This window comes from Lepus europaeus, chromosome 10, assembly GCF_033115175.1.
Source record: "Lepus europaeus isolate LE1 chromosome 10, mLepTim1.pri, whole genome shotgun sequence".
NCBI classification, from domain to species: Eukaryota; Metazoa; Chordata; class Mammalia; order Lagomorpha; family Leporidae; genus Lepus; species Lepus europaeus.
In genome coordinates this window covers 51493202-51515107 of record NC_084836.1, presented here as the reverse complement: position 1 = coordinate 51515107, position 21906 = coordinate 51493202, and the positions used below count along the sequence as shown (strand labels likewise).

At 41.3% G+C, this 21906-nt stretch overlaps 1 protein-coding gene across 2 annotated transcripts in view; it reads left to right on the top strand.

Annotated features, from left to right (window-relative positions):
• Positions 1-21906, top strand: part of FRS2 (fibroblast growth factor receptor substrate 2) — a 125646-nt gene that overhangs the window by 1310 nt on the left and 102430 nt on the right. The window lies entirely within an intron of this gene.

Below are 21906 nucleotides of genomic sequence, written 5' to 3'. Positions count from 1 at the left end.
GCTATAAGGGAATGCGGTGAAGAGGATTATGACTGTGAGCGGTTGACAACTGTGTTTGCAGTGTGAAGCATACACAGTCACTTTGATGCAGCTCGTGGCCCTCTCTGCACCTCTCATGTTGTGCGTCTATTAGGACTTATACTGTAGTTTTTTGGGTGCTGATGTCATTCCTTCTCCTCCCACCGCCGGCAGGGGAGGGAAGGAATATCATGAATTAGGGAAAATAGACTGAAGTGACAAGTTCAGTGAGCTCTCTTATGCAAAGGAAAATTTATTTCAGCAGTGCTGATCTTGAGCAAGCAAACGGTGGCTGATTTTAAAAGTCCCTGGAAAAAATTGTAGATGAGTTGCACAACTTTAAGATTGAGATATGAACTGTAGATCCTTAGGCATTTGAAGGGCTTGATTGTTTAGAACATAAGGTTGGATTATTGTAATTGAGAGAATCTGGAAAAGAATCAAGTTAGATTTGCGTATGGGTCTGCACTACAGGTATGTACTTAATGCATTTGAAGAAAAATATTTCAAGAGTTGTTAAGAGCAGAAAAAGAAGATTGGGGAAAATCGCCTTATTTGACACATTGCAAATTTTATATTACTCTGGTCAGTTCAACAAATATTGAACATTTGCTGTGGGCCGAGATGTGTTAAGCAGCTGTGGGCAGTCTTAGCCACAAGGTCGAGAAGCAGTGTGTTAAGCAATTATGCAGGAGCAAATAAAGATAGAGCTGAACAACTAAGATTCATGTTTTGGCAGTAATTTTCTGAGGTGTGTCTGAAATCCTCAAGTGTTGAATTATATTGTTTAGGCATTACTGATCCCCCCCCCCCCCCATTGTTGGGATTTAACATTGAAGGTAGGTGTTGAGAGCCTCATGAAAAGCGCAGTGTTCTGCTTTACTTAAGGCTTTGGCCTTTAGGACTTGGAAATCTAGTTGGGGGCATAAGATATTTGCATAGAAATTTACAACATAAAGGAATACATGTAAATACTACCTCGGTGGTTTGATCTAAAGTTTGGAGTTGTGTAAAAGGAAAAAGGGCTCATTTTTAGTTTAAGTAATTGTAGGAAGTAGGAGATAAATAGTTACAAGGATAGCTCTGCAACTCTTGTTTATTGGCCATTTACGGAGCAGCAGGCTATATGCTAGTGCAACAACCTGTTAGCCATCTTTCTTAATAATGAAGATGCTGAGGCTCAAATATGTAAAGTAACCTGCTGGGGGCTTTGTGGCTAGCAGGTAACAGTCCTCAGTTGAATTTGTATCTGTCTGGTGCTAAAGCCTGTGCCTCTCCACAACCTGGCACTGTCTCATACACTGGCAACGCAAGTTCGTTGTTCTCTGAGACAAAGATTTTGAGTTTGGGATTAGGTGGGTGAAGATGACTTTTCAAATAAAGAGATTGTGGCTAGAAGACGTGTGGTGTTGGAAAGGTTCATTATGTATCTAGAGAAGAGTTAGTGGAAGAGGTGGAAAAGGTTTCTTGGGGGAGAAAAAAAAAGTATAATCAAAGAAAAAAAGAAGTGAACTGAAATAGAAGGTTCATTCTGGGGAGCAAAAGATGAGGTTTGAAATTTAAGTTGGGGCTGGATGGGGGACATGTTTGAGTGCCACATTTAGAAGTTTGACATTTGAGAGGTAAGGAGAAGTGACTAAGGTCTAACCGTGTAGTGTACAGAATGATTTGTTGTGGGCAGTTGACTTTGAATATTATAATATCAACTGGGCAAGGGTAAAGGCAATGGGCTGAGAAAAAAGGCTCAACAGGACTTGGTAATTTTAGTGGGTGGAGGGAGAGAGTGATGGGGAAGGTTTGGAGGAGATGGAAATTGAAGATTGTGCTTTTTAAATGTGGGCGATATTGATGGTGTTACTGTTACTAGAAGTATGAGGAAGAAGGTGGATGATGAGGTCAGCTTTGGATGCTGAGTTTTCTGTAAAGTTGCCAAATACTGGGTATGCCCAGAGGCTTTTGGAAATGAAGGTTTGCAGTTCAGCAGAGAGGTAAAGACTAGGCATATGTTAAACATGGGTGTAGGGAAAAATACAAATAGGTGTACTCATTATAGCTGAATCTGTGTAAGGAGATGAAGGCGCCAAGGGAAAGTGAACAGGGGAAAGAATAAAAACTTTATTTTAGCTGACATCTGATGAAGACAGAAGAAAAAGACACTAAATAAATTCTTTTAGACATTGAGTAAAGAATCTGATAGCGTGTGTACTGCTGCCTCCCGTTGCAGATTCAGATGGCGTAGAGAGAATCTGATCACTAAACATCCAACAGGGAAATAAAAATTTCTTGTTCTTGCTGGCAAGAATACTGTGCTGACATTACCATACTTGAAGACGGACTATTTCAGACTCATTTGGTCCAGAGTGTCAGACTTGGGTTACTTAAAAGCTGTGTTTGGTTGTTTCTTTTGGACATTTGTTTGGCAAGTGATACATGGGGAGTTGAAAACAAATCTCTGATCCAGCATTCCATTTATTTATGTGTGTGACTTTGATTTTGGCTTGAATATCAAGAACCTCTGAATATTCAAAGATAACATTTGTGCCTCTTAATCAAACTGCTATTAATATTACCTTCTCTAGAACCTGATATTTACTTATTTTTCTTCCAACTCTTTTGGTAAGTGCTTTTGATTAACGTGTGTAATAATCTGATTATGTTAGAGGGATAGAATAAGACACGTTTTTCCATCATGTATATGAAAGTTACGTGTTTTATTTTGGAAACTGTTTAAGAATGGTAAATTTATGGAATTTCATGTGTTTTTCTGTTTAGATATTTGAATAGGGGGAGCTTGTGTATTAACACGTAGAAGATTTTAATGGATTGCCGAATGAGACTCAGGGTTGTAACTTTTGCTGGCAAGTTTATTATTTTTAAACTGAGTTATCATGGAAATGTTTATTTCCTCCTTGAGAATTAATACATTGCTTTTGTTCTTCAAGAATATGTTTTTCACTCTGTCACAGGCACTTGGGAATGTCCAAAGACTTCTGTGTCAGTGTTGTCGGAGCCAGGGGGGTTTTGTGTGTGCTTTGTCTGGGCTGGTTGGCTTAGTTTCAATGAGCCTGGTATTAATGAGGCAAAGGTCAGGGGTTCCATTTAGCTTCAGTCTGAATGATGGCCAGAGAGTACACCTCTCCCTCCCACCAGCTGTCTTGGAAATTCCTCCGTCGTCATTGGTCACAAGAGGTGCCTGGGTGAGGGTGGATCTTTATGCCGTTGGAGGAATATTAGAAGAAACTTAGCGTGATAGTTAGAATTCTGACTCTGGAATTAGACAGCCCTGTGTTAAAATCCTTGGTCTGTAACCTTGGGCGAGTCCCTGAACCCCTCCGTGGCTCCGTTTCCTCATTATTGAATAGGTTAATGTTTGATCTGGGCACGTCCTGTCTTGGCTTTCTTTTTCTAAGTGGGAGCTAGCCACTTAGACCTCTGGTTCCCAAAGGCTGCACTGTGGCGTGGTGTCAGCTTTATGACCAAGTTTCCACTTGTCTGAAGTGAAATGAGATGTAGTTAGTTAGCTTTTCATAAAGCTTAAATCTATTGAATTTAATCTGCAAAAATATTACCATCTTGATAGGAATATGTTAGTTCTTTTGTGAAATCATGGTGCTTATAATTGGTAGTGTTTCTTTTTTTTTCAAATGTCCTTGGCAGAATAGAAGTTGGCAACCCTATGTCACACCCCTTTCCCTCTTAAGATTATGGTTCTATGAAATCTGAAAATCTAGGCTTGAACAGAACCTGAGGGATTAGGGGACAGTGCTTATCCAACCTATGCATGCATATTCCAGCTAGGTTAGAGGTACATTCTGCCCTCCTACTCCTGTTACCCTGCAGGAGGTGCATGGCAATTCTTACCACGATTGAACTGAATTTTGTCAAGTTTCATGATTCATCCTTATAGCACATTTCAAGGAGCAGCTCAGACTGTTTTCAGTTGAGTTCACACAACTTGCTCCACATTATTTGTTTAAGACCGTGTTTCTCAGCCAGAGCCTCAGGAGAAAAGTGGTGCGCCGTGGCCGCCTGAGGTGCTGCGTTAAGTCATTACTCTGTTGATTAGCCAACATGATAAATAACTGCTCTTCTGCCACAGTGAGGCAGTAGAAATTGGCTTGCTTTTCACCTCTTCTGTAGGAAAGATAGTTGAACCTAGAGTGGGAAAAGCCTTTCTGTTTCATACAGCAGTAAACCTTGTACAAGTATCAGTATTCAGAGTGCTTTCTAGAGAGAGAATAGTGCAGCACTGTGCGTAATGGGTTATGTAAGTGGATCCACAGACGTCTTGGGGACACAATCCGAGTAGTAATAGAAGTGCACACTCAAACTGCATCAGTTGTCTAGAAGAGAAGCTTACTGACTTCTTGGTTCGTTTAGTGTGGTGGTGGAGGCCACTGGCAGTGCAAACCAAGTCTAGGCAAACGTGAATTTGTTTCCTTTGAGTAGTTTTGATTAGGTAGTTAAAAAGTTGACAGTGTTCTAGAAATGCTTAAATATGTATTAGAATGCCTAAAGCAAAATGTTTGGGTTAAGTTGGGCCCCCTTTAATTTTTAAAGAAAACTGGGGACTTGGGATTCCTATTTTTTATTTTTTAAAGAAAGCTAGAGGCTCGGGCTCCCTGTCTTAATTTTCAGCGAAAACTGGAGGTTTGCTGCTTTAGATATTTAAAGATGGTATTTAGAGAGTTTTGTTGTGTATCATTGTTTTTGGTAAATTTTTAAAAATCATATATAACTTATTTATTTTAACAGTGCTTGAATTTTTCTACAGAAATACTTCCATTGGCAGAAATGACTGGATGAGTATATCCAGAAGTCTAGGGATGCATCTCTTGCTATAATTTGAAGTCCTTGATGCCTGTAGAGTTTTATTTTTAAAAATTCACATGAACTTTGCTATCTTAAATATATTTAAAGTGTTTTAAAAATACTCTTAACTAAAATTGAGGCCCCCAGGAAGGTGTGTTACATTCATTATGGATGTTTGGCCTACATCCCTTTCATGCTGGTAGAACTGTTCTGATGCTTTTGGACCCACTTCTTTTCTTTTCTTTTCTTTCTTTTCTTTTTCTTTCTCTTTTTTTTCTTTTCTTTTCTTTTTTTCCTTCCTTTTTCTTTTTTTTAAATAATACTGTGATGATGGTTTTTGGTGGAACATAAAAGATGTTGAACAGTGTCTGTACTTTATGTATTTTTAAATAAATATCAACCTATTTTAAACACTACTAGATAGCTGTGGTTTCATAGAAATGAAATGACTGTAAGAGGGCATCCCGTCTATTTAAAATGTTCTTTAAATTTGAGATTATTTGGCTGTCAGTATTACTAGTATTATAATAAAATGCAGCTTTCTGCAGTGATGGAACTGTTCTGGATATACGCGTAGTGCAGGGACTCAGTGGCTACTGAGTACCTAGCCTGGATCCAGTGTTACAGACGAACTGAGTTTTTACATTTATTTTCTATCAAATCATCTAAATGTGAGTAGCTACAAGGGGTCATTGGCTTCTGTATGAAGCGTACAGCTGGGGAAGCTTCATGGTCCTCCTCCCCTCAGGCTTGGGCAGGTTAGGCACTTGATAAGTATTTATTGAATGAAATAATGAACCTTTTTAGTATTTCAACTTTAAAGACCAAGGTTTGGGAATATTTTACATTTTGTGGGAGTGATCTAGTCTTTTGAGTTTACTTTTATTACCCTTACAAAAGCATATACTGTAGTATATGTAGAGTTTAAGGAATTATATAATGAACTATCATGTACTGTCAACCAGATTAAAAAATAGAACACTGCCTACAACCTTCTTATTTTTTTAAAAGTTTATTCTAATCTACTTGAAAGGTAGAGAAACAGAAAGGGAGAGATAGAGGGAAGAGGGAAGAGCAAAGAGATGCCTTCTGTCCACTGGTCCACTCCCCAGATGCCGCAACAGCCAGAACTGGGCCCGGCTGAAGACAGGAACCTGCAACTCAGCCCTGGTCTCAGGGTTTCAGAGTTTCAGGGACCTAAGTACTGGAACCCTCACCTGCTGCCTCACTGGTTGCACGTTAGCCCACAGCTGGATCAGAAGCAGAGGCGGGACTAGAGCCCTGGTGCATGGATGTAGGGTATGGATTCCCTGAGGGGTGCCTTGGAGCCTGCCCCCTGCTTTTCTTTTTATTTATATGTGAATGTTTTTTGTTTTTAAGTTCCAGTTCCTTCTCAAGTTGGGAAGTTAAACTATGGTTTTCCTTTTAGTGCTTCGCTCATCTCATCAAATCAGATAGCATTATTTTAAACACTGTTTCTTTGGTTTGTCTATGTATTAGTGAATGTCTGCCTTTTTTTCCCTCTCTTTTGCATTTCAAACATCCTATCTGGGACTTGGGATCATTTTCTGTTACAGATATTTTAGAATTTTCTATAGTGAGAGTCTTTTGGAAAAATTTGTTGGAAATGTCTTTTATTTTCATGTCATTCCTGAAGATGGTTTTTCTGAATGTGTATTCTAGATTAGCAGTTTTGTTTTCTTTCCTCATTATAATCTTAATTCCATACTCTTTTGGCTTTTATTGCTTTTGAAAAATCCACAATCAGGGTTAATTCCCTTATAGGTGATCTGTTGTTTCTTTATGGCCAATTTTAGAATGTTCTGTTTGTCCTTGATGTTCTGTGGTTTCATTTTTATATGTCTAGCAGTTGATTTCTCTTTATTTATCATGCTTGAGATTCACTAAGCTTTATAATTTGAAGATTGGAGTCTTTTTACAATTTTGGAGAATTTTTTGGCCATTTGCTCAAATTTTATCTTCCATGTTTTTTCTTTGGATATTGGACTTGAAGTATGTCAGATCTTTATACGCTACCCTGGATGCCTCTTGTTTATATTTTCTGTTTCTTTGTCTTTCTGTTTTGTGTTCTGAATAATTAGTATTTTTTCTTGAAATTATTGGGTAGTTTTTTCATCAGCTATTAAAATTTCCCCCCCTCCTTTTTTTTTAAAGAAAGGTAGAGTGACAGAGGGGGAGAGAGAGAGGAGAGAGGGACAGGAGAGAGGAGAGATACCGATACCTTAATTCCCCAAATAGCCACAACATCCAGGGCTGGGCCAGGCTGAAGCCAGGAGCCAGGAACTCCAGCTGGATCTCCTATGTGAGTGGCAGGAACCCAAGTAATTGAGCCATCCTCTGTTGCCCCCCAGGTGCATTAGAGGGAGCTAGATTGGAAACAGTAGCCAGGACTTGAACTGGTACTCTGAATGGGATGTAGCAAAGTATATGTGACATAGAATTTACCATTTTAATAATACTTATTTTAATAGTTCAGTGGCATTAAGTACATTGACATGATTTTGCAACCATCTGCCTGCTATGAATTTGACTCTTCTAGGTAACTCACATAAGTGGAATCATACAGTAATTGTCCTTTTGCGTCTGGCTTATTTCACTTAACATAATGTCTTTATTTTTTTGAAGATTTATTTTATTTATTTGAAAGGCACAGTTAGAGAGGGAAAGAGAGAGAGAGAGAGAAAGAGATATCTTCCATCTGTTGATTCACTTTCCAAATGGCCACAGTGATCCAAAGCCAGGAGCTTTCCTCTAGGTCTCCCATGTCGGTACAGGGGCCCAAGGACTTGGGCCATCTTCCACTGCTTTCCCAGGCCATTAACAGGGAGCTGGATAGGAAGTAGAGCCACTGGGACTTGAACGGTGTCTGTATGGGATACCGGCACTGCAGGCTGAAGCTTTACCCTCTGCACTACAGAGCCAGCCCCTAACATAATGTTTTCAAGGCTTATTTTTTATGTCTTGAAGTTCTTTTTTTAAGACTTCCTTTCCTTTTCTAAAGAGTCATTTTTTTTTCTTGGACATATTCTTAATATTTATCTCTTAAAAACCTGTTAACTATATTTGTTTTATATTTTGTTTCTGATAATTCTATCATCTGAAGCCTTTGCAGATACTATTTTGAGGTTTATTTTTGCCTTTTCCCAGGGTGCCAGGCCTCCTTGTAGTTTTTGATTGAAATTCCTTGTAACTTTATATTAATTTTGTGGAGTGATTGTTGTCCTTTAAAAGTAGTGCTTTAAAATTCTATAGCTTAGTAAACTCTGGAGGATAATAGCTTGTTATCTTGAATTTTTCATTTTGAAGTAGCTTCAAATTGACATAAAAGTTTCAAGAATAATACAGTAGACTATCTCTCTATTATCCCATATTCACCAGTTTTTAACATCTTGCCATCCCTGTCTTGTGCTGGCCACTCACATTGTTAGGTGTTATTTTGTGAACTGTTGTAGAATGCATTGCATGCCTTTTACCCCTTAATGTCCAAGACTATATTTCTGGAGAATAGGATATTCTCGTAGATAGTAACACAGCCATTATAGCCATTATCAAGTAGCAGAAATTTAGCATAGATGCAATGCTTGTGTCAAATCTGTACTTCTGTTCCAGTTTTATCAGTTTGATCACATACTATTTTTTAGCCTCCTTTAATTTGTAAGAGTTCCATAGTCATTCTTTGTCTTTCTTGCGCTTGAATAATACAGGTAAGTTATTTTATTTTTTATAGATTTATTTATTTGAAAGAGTTACACAATGAGAGAAGGAAAGGAAGAGAGAGAGGTCTTCCATCCACTGGTTCACTCTCTAATTGGCTGCAACAGCCTGAGCTACCCGATCTGAAGCCAGGAGCCAGGATCTTCTCCCGGGTTCCCACGTGGGTGCAGGGGCCCAAGGACTTGGGCCATCTTCTACTGCATTCCCAGGCCACAGCAGAGAGGTGGATCGGAAGTGGAGCAACCAGAACTCGAACCGGTTGCCGGCACTGCAGGAGCAGCTTTATCCGTTACACCACAGCGCCGGCCCCCAAGCCTTTAATATTTAGCAGGGTACAGGTGTTTAGCCTAGTAGTCCATGTCCCATGTCAGAATGCCTCAATTTAATTCCTGTCCCCAGCTTCACATCAGTGCAGAATCTGGGAGGCAGTGGATTGCTCAAGAAATGGGGTTTCGGCCGGCGCCCTGGCTTAACAAGCTAATCCTCCACCTTGAGTCACCGGCACACCGGGTTCTAGTCCCGGTTGGGGCGCCGGATTCTATCCCGGTTGCCCCTCTTCCAGGCCAGCTCTCTGCTATGGCCCGGGAAGGCAGTGGAGGATGGCCCAAGTGCTTGGGCCCTGCACCCCATGGGAGACCAGGAGAAGCACCTGGCTCCTGGCTTCGGATCAGCGAGGTGCGCTGGCCGCAGCGGCCATTGGAGGGTGAACCAACGGCAAAGAGGAAGACCTTCCTCTCTCTCTCTCTCTCTTTCTCTCACTGTCCACTCTGCCTGTAAAAACAAAACAAAACAAACAAACAAAAAAATAAATGGGGTTTCAGGAGCTGGTATTGTGGCGTAGTGGGTAAAGCTACTGCCTGTGATGTCAGCATCCCATAAGGGTGTCGGTTCCTGTCCCGGCTGCCCTACTTATGATCTAGCTTCCTGCTAATGGCCTGGGAAAAGTAGCAGAAGATGCCCCAAGTGCTTGGTCCTCTGCCACCTGTGTGGGAGATCTGCCATGGTGGTCATCTGGGGAGTGAACCATAGGATAGAAGATCTCTCTCTTGGATGTCTCCCTCTGTAGCTCTGACTTTCAAATAAATAAGTAAATCTTAAACAAAAAGAAAGAAAGAAGGAAACTGGGTTTCTGCCTCTCATGGAAGACCTTGATTCCATTCCTGATTCCTGGCCTCAGCCCCATCCATTATGGGCATTTGGAGAATGAACCAGTGGGTGGGGTGGGGTACTCTTTCTCTCTCTGCCTGTCAAATAAGGAAAGATAGAAAAAAAAACTTAAGTCATCTGAGGGAGCAATTTAAGGTTTCCCCTGAGGTCAACTTTTATGCTAATACTAGGTTGTAGTGGTTAATGTAATCCTTTGACCTGGGAGAAGCTGGATCCTGTCCATATTCACCCCTGTCCCCTCTTACCTGCTCTCTCTCATTCCCAAAGCTGGAGGATCTTGGGCATTGAACTGTGGTTATAACATGAAGTCATGCATTGTTGGATAGTTACTGGAAGTTGACTAGCTATCAAGAACAATGGAGATTAAAATGGTGAATTAATACAGATATGATTGCTCCCATAGAGAACAGTCCAGAGATGGTAAACTGTTACACCCTTTGTTAGGAATAGTCGTTTAAGTATTTAAACTGACTATGTCTAAGAAAATCTCATTTCTATCTGTTAAAACTGTTTTTTGGTAAGGAAGAAAATATCAAAGGCTCTTGTTTAATGGGTTATGTAAGCGTAGGCTATTCAGTTAAGCATATTCTGAAAACTGATAATTTCATTTAAACTGAAGCCTTTTATTACAGCTCAACTTAAGTAGATTACATTAGATTTAGATTTATTCAATCTAAAGACTGCCATTTACGTTCTGTAGGGTTTTGTGAAGAGTTAGTAGATAATAATACCTTGGAAGCTAAATTTTACGTGGCTTATTTTATGTCCCCATATCTCCCAACCCTGCAAAGAAAGTTTAACATACACACTAACTTTTTTTTTTTTTTTTTAATCTTCTCATTTTGAAGACTCACAAGAAGTTGTAGAGATTATGGAGTCCCATGCACCTTTCACTCATGTTCCTGGTGGTGAAATCTCATAGTTGTCATTTATATAAATGAAGAAAGTGACACTGACCCATACACTGCTGTTAAAACTAGACTATAGGAGCCAGTGCTGTGGTGCAGTGGGTAAAGCTGCTCTCTAGTTCTGGCATCCCATAAGGATACTGATTTGAACCCAGCTATTGTACTTCTGATCTGGTTCCATGCTAAGCCACATGGGAAATCAGTGGAGAATGGTACAAGTGCTTGGGCCTCTTCACCACGTGGAAGACCCAGATGAAGCTCCTGACTCCTGGCTTCAGCCTGGCCCAGTTCTGACTGTTGCAGCCATTGGGAGTAAACAAGCACATGGAAGATTTTCTCTCTCTCTCTCTCTCTCTCTCTGCCTTTGCCTCTCCATCTCTGTAATTCTGCCTTTCAAATAAATAAATTAATCTTAAAAAATACAAAAAAAAAAAAAAAGAATTTCACTCCTTTAAAGAAAAAAAACTGGATCATGTAAACAGTATATAGATTTCAGCATTTTTAAATCTGCGTTTCTTTTTTTAGTAGTTTTTTTTTTAAAAAATTATTTTATTTTATTTTATTTGAAAGAGATGCAGAGAGAGGTCGAGCCAGAGAGAGAGAAAGAGGTCTTCCATTCCACTGGTTCACTCCCCAAATGACCGCAACAGCCAGAGCTGAGCTGATCTGAAGCCAGGAGCCAGGAGCTTCTTCCAGGTCTTCCACATGTATGCAGGGACCCAAGAACTTGGGCCGTCTTCCCAGGCCGTAGCAGAGTGCTGCATTGGAAGAGGAGCAGCTGGGACTTGAACCAGCGCCCATATGGGATACTAGCGCTGCAGGCTGGAGCTTTAACCCACTGTGCCACAGTGCTGGCCCTTAAATCTGCATTTCTTGCAGATTTATATACTCTCTGGAATTTTATCTATATGCATGGTTTCTTGTAATCACCACCATAGTCAAGATACAGAACTTTTCCATCATCACAGAAGAACTCCTTAGTGCTGCCTCTTATCATTGGTTTTGTCATTTTAAGAACATTATATGAATGTAACCATTTGACTTGCATATTTTAAAATATTACTTGTTTTGAATTCAAAAATAAAGTAAGAAATATCAGAAAAATTCTAAATTCTGCCACTCAGTCATTATTTTAGAGATGTTATATTTATAGCTTATTCATATGCATATTTTATATATTTATAATATATGTTCAGTTTTGTTTGCTGCTTTATTTACTTGAAAGTCAGAATTACACAGAGAGAGGAAGAGAGAGAGAGAGAGAGAGAGATCATCTCTTTGTAAGTTCACTCCCCAAATGGCCACAGTGGCCTGGGCTTGACCAGGCTGAAGCCAGGAGCCTCTTCCAGGTCTCTCACATGGGTGCAGTAGCCCAAGCACTAGGGCCATCTTGGGCTGCTTTCCCAGACATGTTAGCAGGGAACTGGATCGGAAGTGGAGCAGCCAGGCCTTAAACTGGTGCCTATTTGGGATTCCGGCATGGCAGGCAGTAACTACCAGTTACATCACAATACTGATCGCTTTTCAAAAACATATCATTATAGAGTGGGTGTTGTGGCACATTGGGTTAAGCTGCTACTGGAGACGCTTCCATCCCTTATCTCTGAGTGCCGGGGATCAAGTCCTGACTCACTTCCCGCTTCCTGGTACTGTGCTTGGGAGGCAGCAGATGATGGCCCAAGTGCTTGGGCCCCTGCCACTCATGTAAGAGACCTGGTGGAATTCCAGGTTACTGACTTTGACTGTTTCAGGCACTTGGGGATTGAATCAGAGAATGGAAGATACCTCTCTCAGTCTCTCTGTTTCCCTCTGTCTCTCTGACATTCTACCTGTCAAATAAATCTTCAAAAAAGATTAATATTATATTAGGTATTTGCCATCACCACCCATCATACTTACCTTTGCTATCATAATAAATAGTGCAGGGGCTGGCACTGTGGTGTAGGTTAAGCCTCTGCCTGTAGCACCAGCATCCATTAAGGGTGCTAGTTTAATTCCCAGCTGCTCCACTTTGATCTAGCTCCCTGCTAATGTGCCTGGGAAAGCAGTGGAAGATGGACCAAATCCTTGGTCCCACCCAAGTGGGAGACCTGGAAGAAGCTGCTGGCTCCTGGCTTTGGTTTGGCACAGCCCTGGCTGTTGAGGCCATTTGGGGAGTGAACCAGTGGATGGAAGATTGATCTCTGTAGCGGGCGTGCGCGCTCTTTCTCCCCTACTCCTTCCCTCTCTCCCTCCCTCCCTTTCTTTCCTCCCTTCTATTTCTGCCTTTGAAATAAATAAATCTTAATAATAATAATAAAAAAAAAGAAATGGTGCAGAAGACACTTGAGCATTTAGATTTCTTCATATTTTTAGTTACTTCCTTAGCGCAGAATCCCAAGTGCATAATTTCTGAGTCAAAGGGTGTGAGGGTTTTTCAGTCTTGAGCCGTTGTTTAAATTGCTTCTCAAGAGGATGGTATTTCTGGTAGTGTTTCACTGTATCCTTGTTAAATGGAATATCAGTGCTGTGCAAACTGCTCCCCCCACCCCGCCAAGTTAATAGGTGAAAAAGATACTTCATTGTTCCTATTTTAGAGTTCATATCTCTTAGTAGGAATTTCTCTATGAAGAATAAAATTGATTGCAATGTCATAATGACACAAACTTTAAAAAATGTGATTTTGCTTTTAAGTAGTTTGGAAAAGCACTTTAATATCTGTGCCAGTGTTCAGCACTTCTGAGCCAGAGGTAGAATCACTGGATCTGTTTTGTTAGCTTATATAGTTTTCTTACCTACAGAGTATTGCCAGTTTCCACATTGCTTTGCTTTGGTCTCTGTGGTTATCTCCTAGTTACTTTTCTCCTGCCTGTTCCCAGTTCAGAGAGCTGCTGCTGCCTCCACCAGTACCATGCCAGCACCCCATTCGTTTCTGTTGTGTTCTTGTCAACCTCAAGTGCCTGGATATGCTGACATGTTAATGCATTGCTGTAATCTTATCCTTATAGTGAAGTATAAGCCTGGGAGACTAGTCCCCTGGGGCTCTCAAGAGTATTGCACTTTTTCACTTTTTTGATGGCTACCATGGGAATTATGTGGCTGATAATCCATGAAGTACAAAGGGCCTTCAAAAAGAATTCATGGAAAATGCATATTATGAAAAAGCTATGCATGGGTTTCAAACTTTTTTGCATCAAAATAAACTTTAAAAAAATATTTTATTTATTTATTTGAAAGGCAAAGTTACAGAGAGGCAGAGAGAGAGGTCTTCCATCTGCTGGTCCACTCCCCAGATGTCCAAGTGGCCGGAGCTGTGCTGATTTGAAGCTAGGAGCCAGGAGCTTCCTCCAGGTCTCCCACACAGGTGCCATGGGCCCAAGGACTTGGGCCATTTTCTACTGCTTTCCCAGGCCATAGCAGAGAGCTGGATCGGAAATGGAGTAGCCGGGAGCTCATATGAGGTGCTGGCACTGCAGGCAGCAGCTTTACCTGCTACACCAGAGTGCTGGCCCTCAAAGTAAACTTTTAATTCATTTTTCTATGGGCCTTCTGAAGTATCCTCTTATGTATGATGCACATGATTAGAAAAGGAACAGAATAACAAGGAAATTGTACACTTTTTATGTTTCTATATGTTTTGGGAGACAGAGGTACTATATTAGAGCAGCAGATCAGCAGGATAACAACAAAGCAGCAAAATCCTTAAATAAAATAAAACAGAAGCTTTAAGTAGAATATTTACTAAATACCAACCACTGCTTAAGTACTTTCTTTTTTTAAAGATTTATTTATTTGTTTGAAAGGCAGAGTTACACAGAGAGAGGGTAAGAGAGAGATCCTCTCTATACGGGTTCACTCTGCAAATGGCCACAATGGGTGGGGCTGGGCCAATCTGAAGCCAGGAGCCAGGAGCTTCTTCCCAGTCTCCCACATCGGTGCAGGGTCCCAAGCACTTTGGCCGTTTTCTCCTGCTTTTCCCGGGCCATTAGCAGGAAGGCGGATCAGAAGTATAGTGACCTGTGCACAAACCGGTGTCCATATTGGGCGCCGGTGTTGCAGGTGGCAGCTTTACTGCTCCTCCACGGTGCCAGTCCCCTTGATTTTGTTTAGTCTGCACAAAATCCTGTAGCTTTCTGAGGCTATGTATAAAGGTTTCATGTGATGTATTGAATACATTGAAAAAGTTGGATTGCAGAGAATCGAACAATGATACTTTTAAATTTTAACTTGACTGTTTTTCCTCCGATAGAGTCAAGGCTTTTCTTTGTGGATGAGTCCTTTGATTAGAATTCTGGATTGTCTTTTTATTATAATTCACATCTATGAAATATTATCAATTAAGTATCCTTATAGTACCCATTCCTTAAAGGAGAGAACTTAGAGTCAGTTTCAATGTAATATATAAAATCCTTCTATAGTTTTAAGCTTTTCCTTATATTCTTTTTTTTTTTTAAAGATTTATTTATTTATTAGAAAGTCAGAGAGAGAGAGAGAGAAAGAGAGAGAGTTCTTCCGCTGGTTCACTCCCCAATTGGATACAACAGCTGGAGCTGTGCCAATCCAAAGCCAGGAACCTGGAGCTGCTTCCAGTTTTCCCACGTGGATGCTGGGGCCCAAGGGCTTGGGCCATCTTATGCTGCTTTCCCTGGCCATAGCAGTGAGCTGGATTGGACGTGGAGCAGCCGGGACTTGAACTGCTGCTCATATGGGATGCTGACACTGCAGGCGGTGGCTTTACTCAGCCACAGCACCAGCCCCATTTCTTTTTTTTTTTTTTTTTTGACAGGCAGAGTGGACAGTGAGAGAGAGAAAGACAGAGAGAAAGGTCTTCCTTTTGCCGTTGGTTCACCCTCCAGTGGCTGCCGCGGCTGGCGTGCTGCAGCTGGCTCATCGCGCTGATCCGAAGGCAGGAGCTAGGTGCTTCTCCTGGTCTCCCATGCGAGTGCAGGGCCCAAGTTGGGCCATCTTCCACTGCCTTCCTGGGACACAGCAGAGAACTGGCCTGAAAGAGGGGCAACCAGGACAGAATCCGGCGCCCCGACCGGGACAAGAACCCGGTGTGCCGGTGCCACAGGTGGAGGATTAGCCTATTGAGCCGCGTCGCCGGCCTCCTTATATTCTTTTAAAACTATTTTACATACACCTAATTCTACAAAGCTTTTTAAAAAAAAATGGCCTTTGAATCTTTTTGAGCTTTTCAATATAACTTTCACAGAAACAACCCCTTTCCACTCATCATTTTACATACTCTTAAAATACATAATTATGATAAGAAGTACAGTTGACATAAATGGGTTTGTGAGCAAACAGCTGGCTCTTGCTAAGCATCCAGCTCAGTTGGTGGGAGCAGAGGGTGGAGACATTAAGAAAGTGGTCTAGTTGGAAGACTCCACCAGGCGCAGGTGATCAGCCTGCGCTGGGCATCAGGGCATGATCTATGGAGAGATTCAAGAGCTTTATTTCTGTAAGTTGATAAAGTTGAGGTCTATTTTTTTTTTTTTTTTTTTTTTTGGCCAGGCAGAGTTAGACAGTGAGAGAGAGAGAGAGTGTTATAGACAGTGAGAGACAGAGAGAAAGGTTTTCCTTCCGTTGGTTCACTCCCCTAATAGCTGCTACGGCCGGTGCTGCGCTGATCGGAAGCCAGGAGCCGGGTACTTCTTCCCAGTCTCCCATGCAGGTGCAGGGACCCAAGCACTTGGGCCATCCTCCACTGCCCTGGCAGGCCACAGTAGAGAGCTGGACTGGAAGAGGAGCAGCCGGGACTAGTACCGGCACCCCAACCGGGACTAGAACCCAGAGTGCAGGTGCTGCAGGTGGAGGATTAGCCAAGTGAGCCATGGTGCCGGCCCAAAGTTGAGGTCTGTTCACAGAGTTTCTACTGCATTGTTATTCTCATTTCCACATTGTAGAAGAGAAAATTGAGGTATTAGAATTAGGCCATCTTCTCGAGGTCAGAAAGCAAGTAATAAGTGCATGGAGCCCCATGATTTGTAACTAGATGTATGGGTTCTTACCGATGCATGTCCTCTTACCTGCTGAGCAGGTGCCTTGATGCCTTTGATGTCATCTGATTTACCTGGGCAGTAAGTAGAAGTACTCTTTGAGCACACTTCAGGTTATAGTTGAGGTAATGTTCTTGCAGCTGTTCTGCATCTTGGAACCTAGTTTCATTTTACTCCTTGATTCTTCTTTTGCACCATTTGTTTGCAGAGTTATAAACTGCTGTGGTAATTGTGATATAAAGGAATGTGAAGGGAGAAAATGGAGTGGAGCACACAGACATAAACATGGTCTTCTTCTCCCTTAAATTTTCTTAACACTTTAGCATCTGATCAGTCTTCCAACTGCTGGTTCACTCCCCAAATGGCCACAATGGCCAGAGCTGGGCCAATCCAAAGCCAGGAGCCAGGAGCTTCTGCTGGGCCTTTCACACAGGTGCAGAGGCCCAAGGTTTGAGCCATCTTCTACTGCTTTCCTAGGCCATAGTAGAGAGCTAGATCAGAAATGGGGAAGCTGGAACTCGAACCACAGCCCATGTGGGATGCTGGCATTCCAGGTGGTGGCTTTACCTGCTACGCCACAGCACCGGTCCCTATTGGTATCTTTTTATCCTCATCCAGGACATACAAACCTTTTTTTCTGATTAAACTTAACTGATTTGTCAATATTCAGAATCTGTTACATATTTTTAGCTTGCTTTCTACTTTTCTAGAATATTGAAAAAAATGAAATCACTCTTTATATTAATTTTTGGATGCTGGAATCCAAAATTCTTTACCAAGTGAAATATATTTACTATGTAGTAATTCATTAGATTTTCTCTTTTTATTACTGAAAAATTAACTATAACTAGAGTTTCTGGTCATTGTGAATTAGTTGATGTTAACCATGTTCAGCGGTTTTTTTCTTTTTAAAGATTTGTTTATTCATTCATTGATTCATTTATTTATTTGAAAGGCATACTGACAGTGACCACTAGAGATGGAGAGAGATCGTCTGTCTGCTGTCTTATTCCCAAATGGTCACAACAACCAGGTCTGCAGCAGGGACCAGATCTCCCACATGGGTACAGGGTCCCAGGTACTTGGGCCACCCTCTGCTGCCTTCCCAGGTGCATTAGCAGGATCAGAAGTGGAGCAGCCAGGATTTGAACCAGTACTCTGATAGGGGATGCGTGTGTTGCAAGCGATAGCTTAATGTGCTGCCTCACAACACTGGCCGCACAATGACTTTTTTTTTTTTTTGGTAAGATTTACATATTTATTTGAAAGAGTTACAGAGAGAGAGAGAGAAGGAGAGAGTTCCCATTCACTGGTTTATTCTCCCAAATGGACCTGGGCTGGGCCAGGCTGGAGCCAGGGGCTTCCTTTGGGTCTCCCATGTGAGTGCAGGGGCCCAAGGACTTGGACCATCCTCTGCTGCTTCCCTAGGCACATTAACAGGGAGCTGGATCAGAAGTGGAACAGCCAGGTCTCAAACCAGTACCCATATGGGGTGGGTGGGCATTGCAAGTGGCAGCTTTACCCGCTACGCCACAACACAGCTCCCCACCACCGCCGACTTTTAATTCCAGTCCTAAAAAGCAATTTGGCTTGACAAATACTGAGTGTTCCTGTGGCCTTTTTTGTAAACTGATATTGCCGTCTCATCTTTCTGTGCATTCCCAGTACTCCAGAAATGGAGTGTTGTGCTGTCTTACTAGAATTAGGGACTGAAAACCTGTTGTTTCCTGCAAGTCAGATCACAAGTTCATGGGCTGATTTTCTTTAAGAGGGTGATTCTGTTTTAGAGTTTCAGTTCTAAATTATATTTTTTTTTATGCAGCATGCCAAAAGATTCTACCTGTTCTGTGATAGGGAGGGGGGAAAAACCCTAATATTTCACTTTGAACTGTTCAAGTTCAAAATGACAGCCTTTTCAGTGTGGTTTTAAATGTTAGTATGTGTGTGTGCACATTGTGTGTGCGCATGCGTGCGTGCACGTGCCTCAGCATCTGTCAGTTGTGCCCGTATTTCATAGGAGTCTGAATGTGAGCATGATGTACTTGGCTTTGCAGACTAAACTGCTCACTTCCAAACCCTGAGTCCTGACTTGGTGGCTGTGGGAATTTTACCCAGCGATGGGTTTGTCCTGCACGACCAGCAGGTGAGTGAGTGAGGAGCCCAGCACCCTGGCTCTCCATGTCCTGTCAGCGCCCTGTGCACCTGGCCACTGCATCTACCACATTGAGGACTCAGGCCTTGCCGTTTGATTCAGACGTTATTGTAACTCTTTATAGCAATCAAATAGATAAACTGTTTGCTTTTTATTTTAAATAGGAAATTGTTTTCTAAAACAAAAATACTCGAGTTGTCATACAGTATAATCTCAGTTTGTATCAGTTTCTGAATGCTCCCGTAGAGGAAGTGGGACAATCCATGGAAAGTCTATAGGAAAAAAAATTGGTTACATTAGTTAGTATATGAAAACATATTTCATACAGTAGGTATTTTAAAATCTTGAAAATAGCTTATGGGGGCCAGCGCTGCGGCTCACTAGGCTAATCCTCCGCCTGCAGCGCTGGCACCCCGGGTTCTAGTCCCGGTTGGGGCGCCAGATTCTGTCCCCGTTGCTCCTCTTCCAGGCCAGTGCCAGCTCTCTGCTGTGGCCCGGGAGTGCAGTGGAGGATGGCCCAAGTGCTTGGGTCCTGCACCCGCATGGGAGACCAGGAGAAGCACCTGACTCCTGGCTTCAGATCAGCGTGGTGCGCCGGCAGCAGCAGCCATTGGGGGGTGAACCAACAGAAAAGGAAGACCTTTCTCTCTGTCTCTCTCTACCTCACTGTCTAACTTTGCCTGTCAAAAAAAAAAAAAAATAGCTTATGGAAACTCTGTTTTACCTTAAGTGATCCTGGACTCAGAATTAGAACCACTGCCCTTAAATATGACTGAATATTTTTAAAATGTAGTTGTTAAATCGCTTATATAAAGATAATTAATAATATGATTAGCAGTAATCTCTAATTCAGTATATCAAGTACCTCATGCACTCTTGAACAGTAGTTTGTAGTTTACTTATAATATAAAATTACATAATGTGATATATAAATATCTGCAATAAGATAAAATTATATAAAATGAAAATGAAAATTGCTAGTTGATGATGTCTGGTCTTTTTATGAATGTCAAATATATATTTATATATATAAATAGATTAATTCTGAGGCAATTTTTGCCTCTTGCTTTCGAAAATGTATCTTTTTAGTGAGTTTTTGGTGTTAACCTGAGTTTTTGAATCTGACAAATGAAGTACTGATTTTTCATAAGACAGCTGACATCCTTCATTTACAAAGGTTTGTTCTAGACCTTGACGGCTGTGAGTGGTTGTGATAACAAATATTTGGACGCGACAGTTTGATTTAAAAAAAACAGGTTTAAGTCTATAAAATGAAAATTATATTTAGTGCTATAGCTTTATGTTTAGATGACCAGGTCATAATCTTGTTAACAAGATACCTAGTAAAGAATTCTTAACAAAAAATAAATGTGTTAACTCTTCTTAAATGCTAATGTTGTGTATTCTCCCTTTCAAGAATTTTTAAGTTTTGTCATAAAGCAGATTGTAAGAAACTGAGAGGAAAAAGAAGGTACCAGAGTAGTAGCAGTATTGCCTGCTGTTGAATTGTTTTCTTTAGTAGCAGCAACAAAAATTGTATTACATAGCAAGATTTTAAAAAGAACTGGAAAAATAATTTGAATAGTTTCTTTAAAGTTTTTGAGTTTTCTTTTTGAGGAATTGCTGCTAAAGACCAAAACTCTGTTAGGAAAATATTGTTGAACGCATAAGTGTTTGGGGTTTTTGGCATTTGAAACCTATTACCCTAGTCTTTGTCTTCCCCTCTTCTTGTTTTTATCTGCCTTTTTTTAAAAAAAAAAATTATTTATTTGAAAGGCAGAGTTACAGAGAGGCAGAGAGAGAAAGATCTTCCATCTGCTGGTTCACTCCCCAGGTGGCCACAACGGGCAGAGCTGCGCAGATCCGAAGCCAGGAGCCAGGAGCTTCTTCCAGGTCTCCCATGCCTGTGTAGTCCACTGCTTTCCCAGGCACATTAACAGGGAGCTGGATCTAATCAGCGCTCAAATGGGTTGCCAGCGCTGCAGGTGGCAGCTTTACCTGCTATGCTACAACGCTGGCCTCTTTAACTGCCTTTTGAAGTCAAATGATTTTGGTACCTTTTTGATTCTTTTCAGAAATATTTCTGGTGCATGTAGCCATTTGAGATCTAGGCCTTGACCAGAACTTTTAGCCAGATAGATTGCTTCTTTGGTGAAGCATAATGTGTAGAGTGCTGATAAAGTTATATTGCATCAATTTTATTTCTGTAATAAAAGTTAATTTAGGGAAGATACATTCTTTACCAATTATATTTTATTTTGATGAATACAAAGTTGCTATAGTTGTATTTCACACTGAAGGCAAAACAAGTTCTCCACCCTTATTGGTTATTGGTTACCTCTGGTAGCCTAGATTTTTTAGTCATAATTAACATTGCCTACAGATGACTGAGTAGAACTATTTATGAATGAAAGGATCAAGAGACTAGTTTAAATTCTTTAACAATTTTTAAAATCAGCCATTATTTATTTATTTATTTTTTGACAGGCAGAGTGGATAGTGAGAGAGAGAGACAGAGAGAAAGGTCTTCCTTTTTGCCGTTGGTTCACCCTCCAATGGCCGCTGCGGCCAGCGCATCGTGCTGATCCGAAGCCAGGAGCCAGGTGCTTCTCCTGGTCTCCCATGGGGTACAGGGCCCAAGGACTTGGGCCATCCTCCACTGCCTTCCCGGGCCATAGCAGAGAGCTGGCCTGGAAGAGGGGCAACCGGGATAGAATCCGGCGCCCTACCGGGACTTGAACCCGGTGTGCCGGCACCGCAAGGCGGAGGATTAGCCTGTTAAGCCACGGCGCCGGCCTAAAATCAACCATTTTTAACAAATGGATAATATGTGCAGCATGTTCTAAAATGGAAAGATCCAGAGTGGTGGGTTGTGAAAAGCAAGTCTTTCCCTGTGTCGACCAGGTCTCCCACAACCCCCCCAACCCCTCACTCCCAGCAAGTTTTCTCTCTTTCCCTTACGTTTGAAAACATTCTCTTTAATGGCTGCAGAGTATCTGTTGTATGGAATGTACTATAAATTTCCTTTTTGGTGGATATTAAGCTTATTTCTTATCTTCAGCTTTTAAAATAATGAATATCATATGCATATTTCACACTTAGGCAAATAAATCGGTACTTTAAATTTTACAGG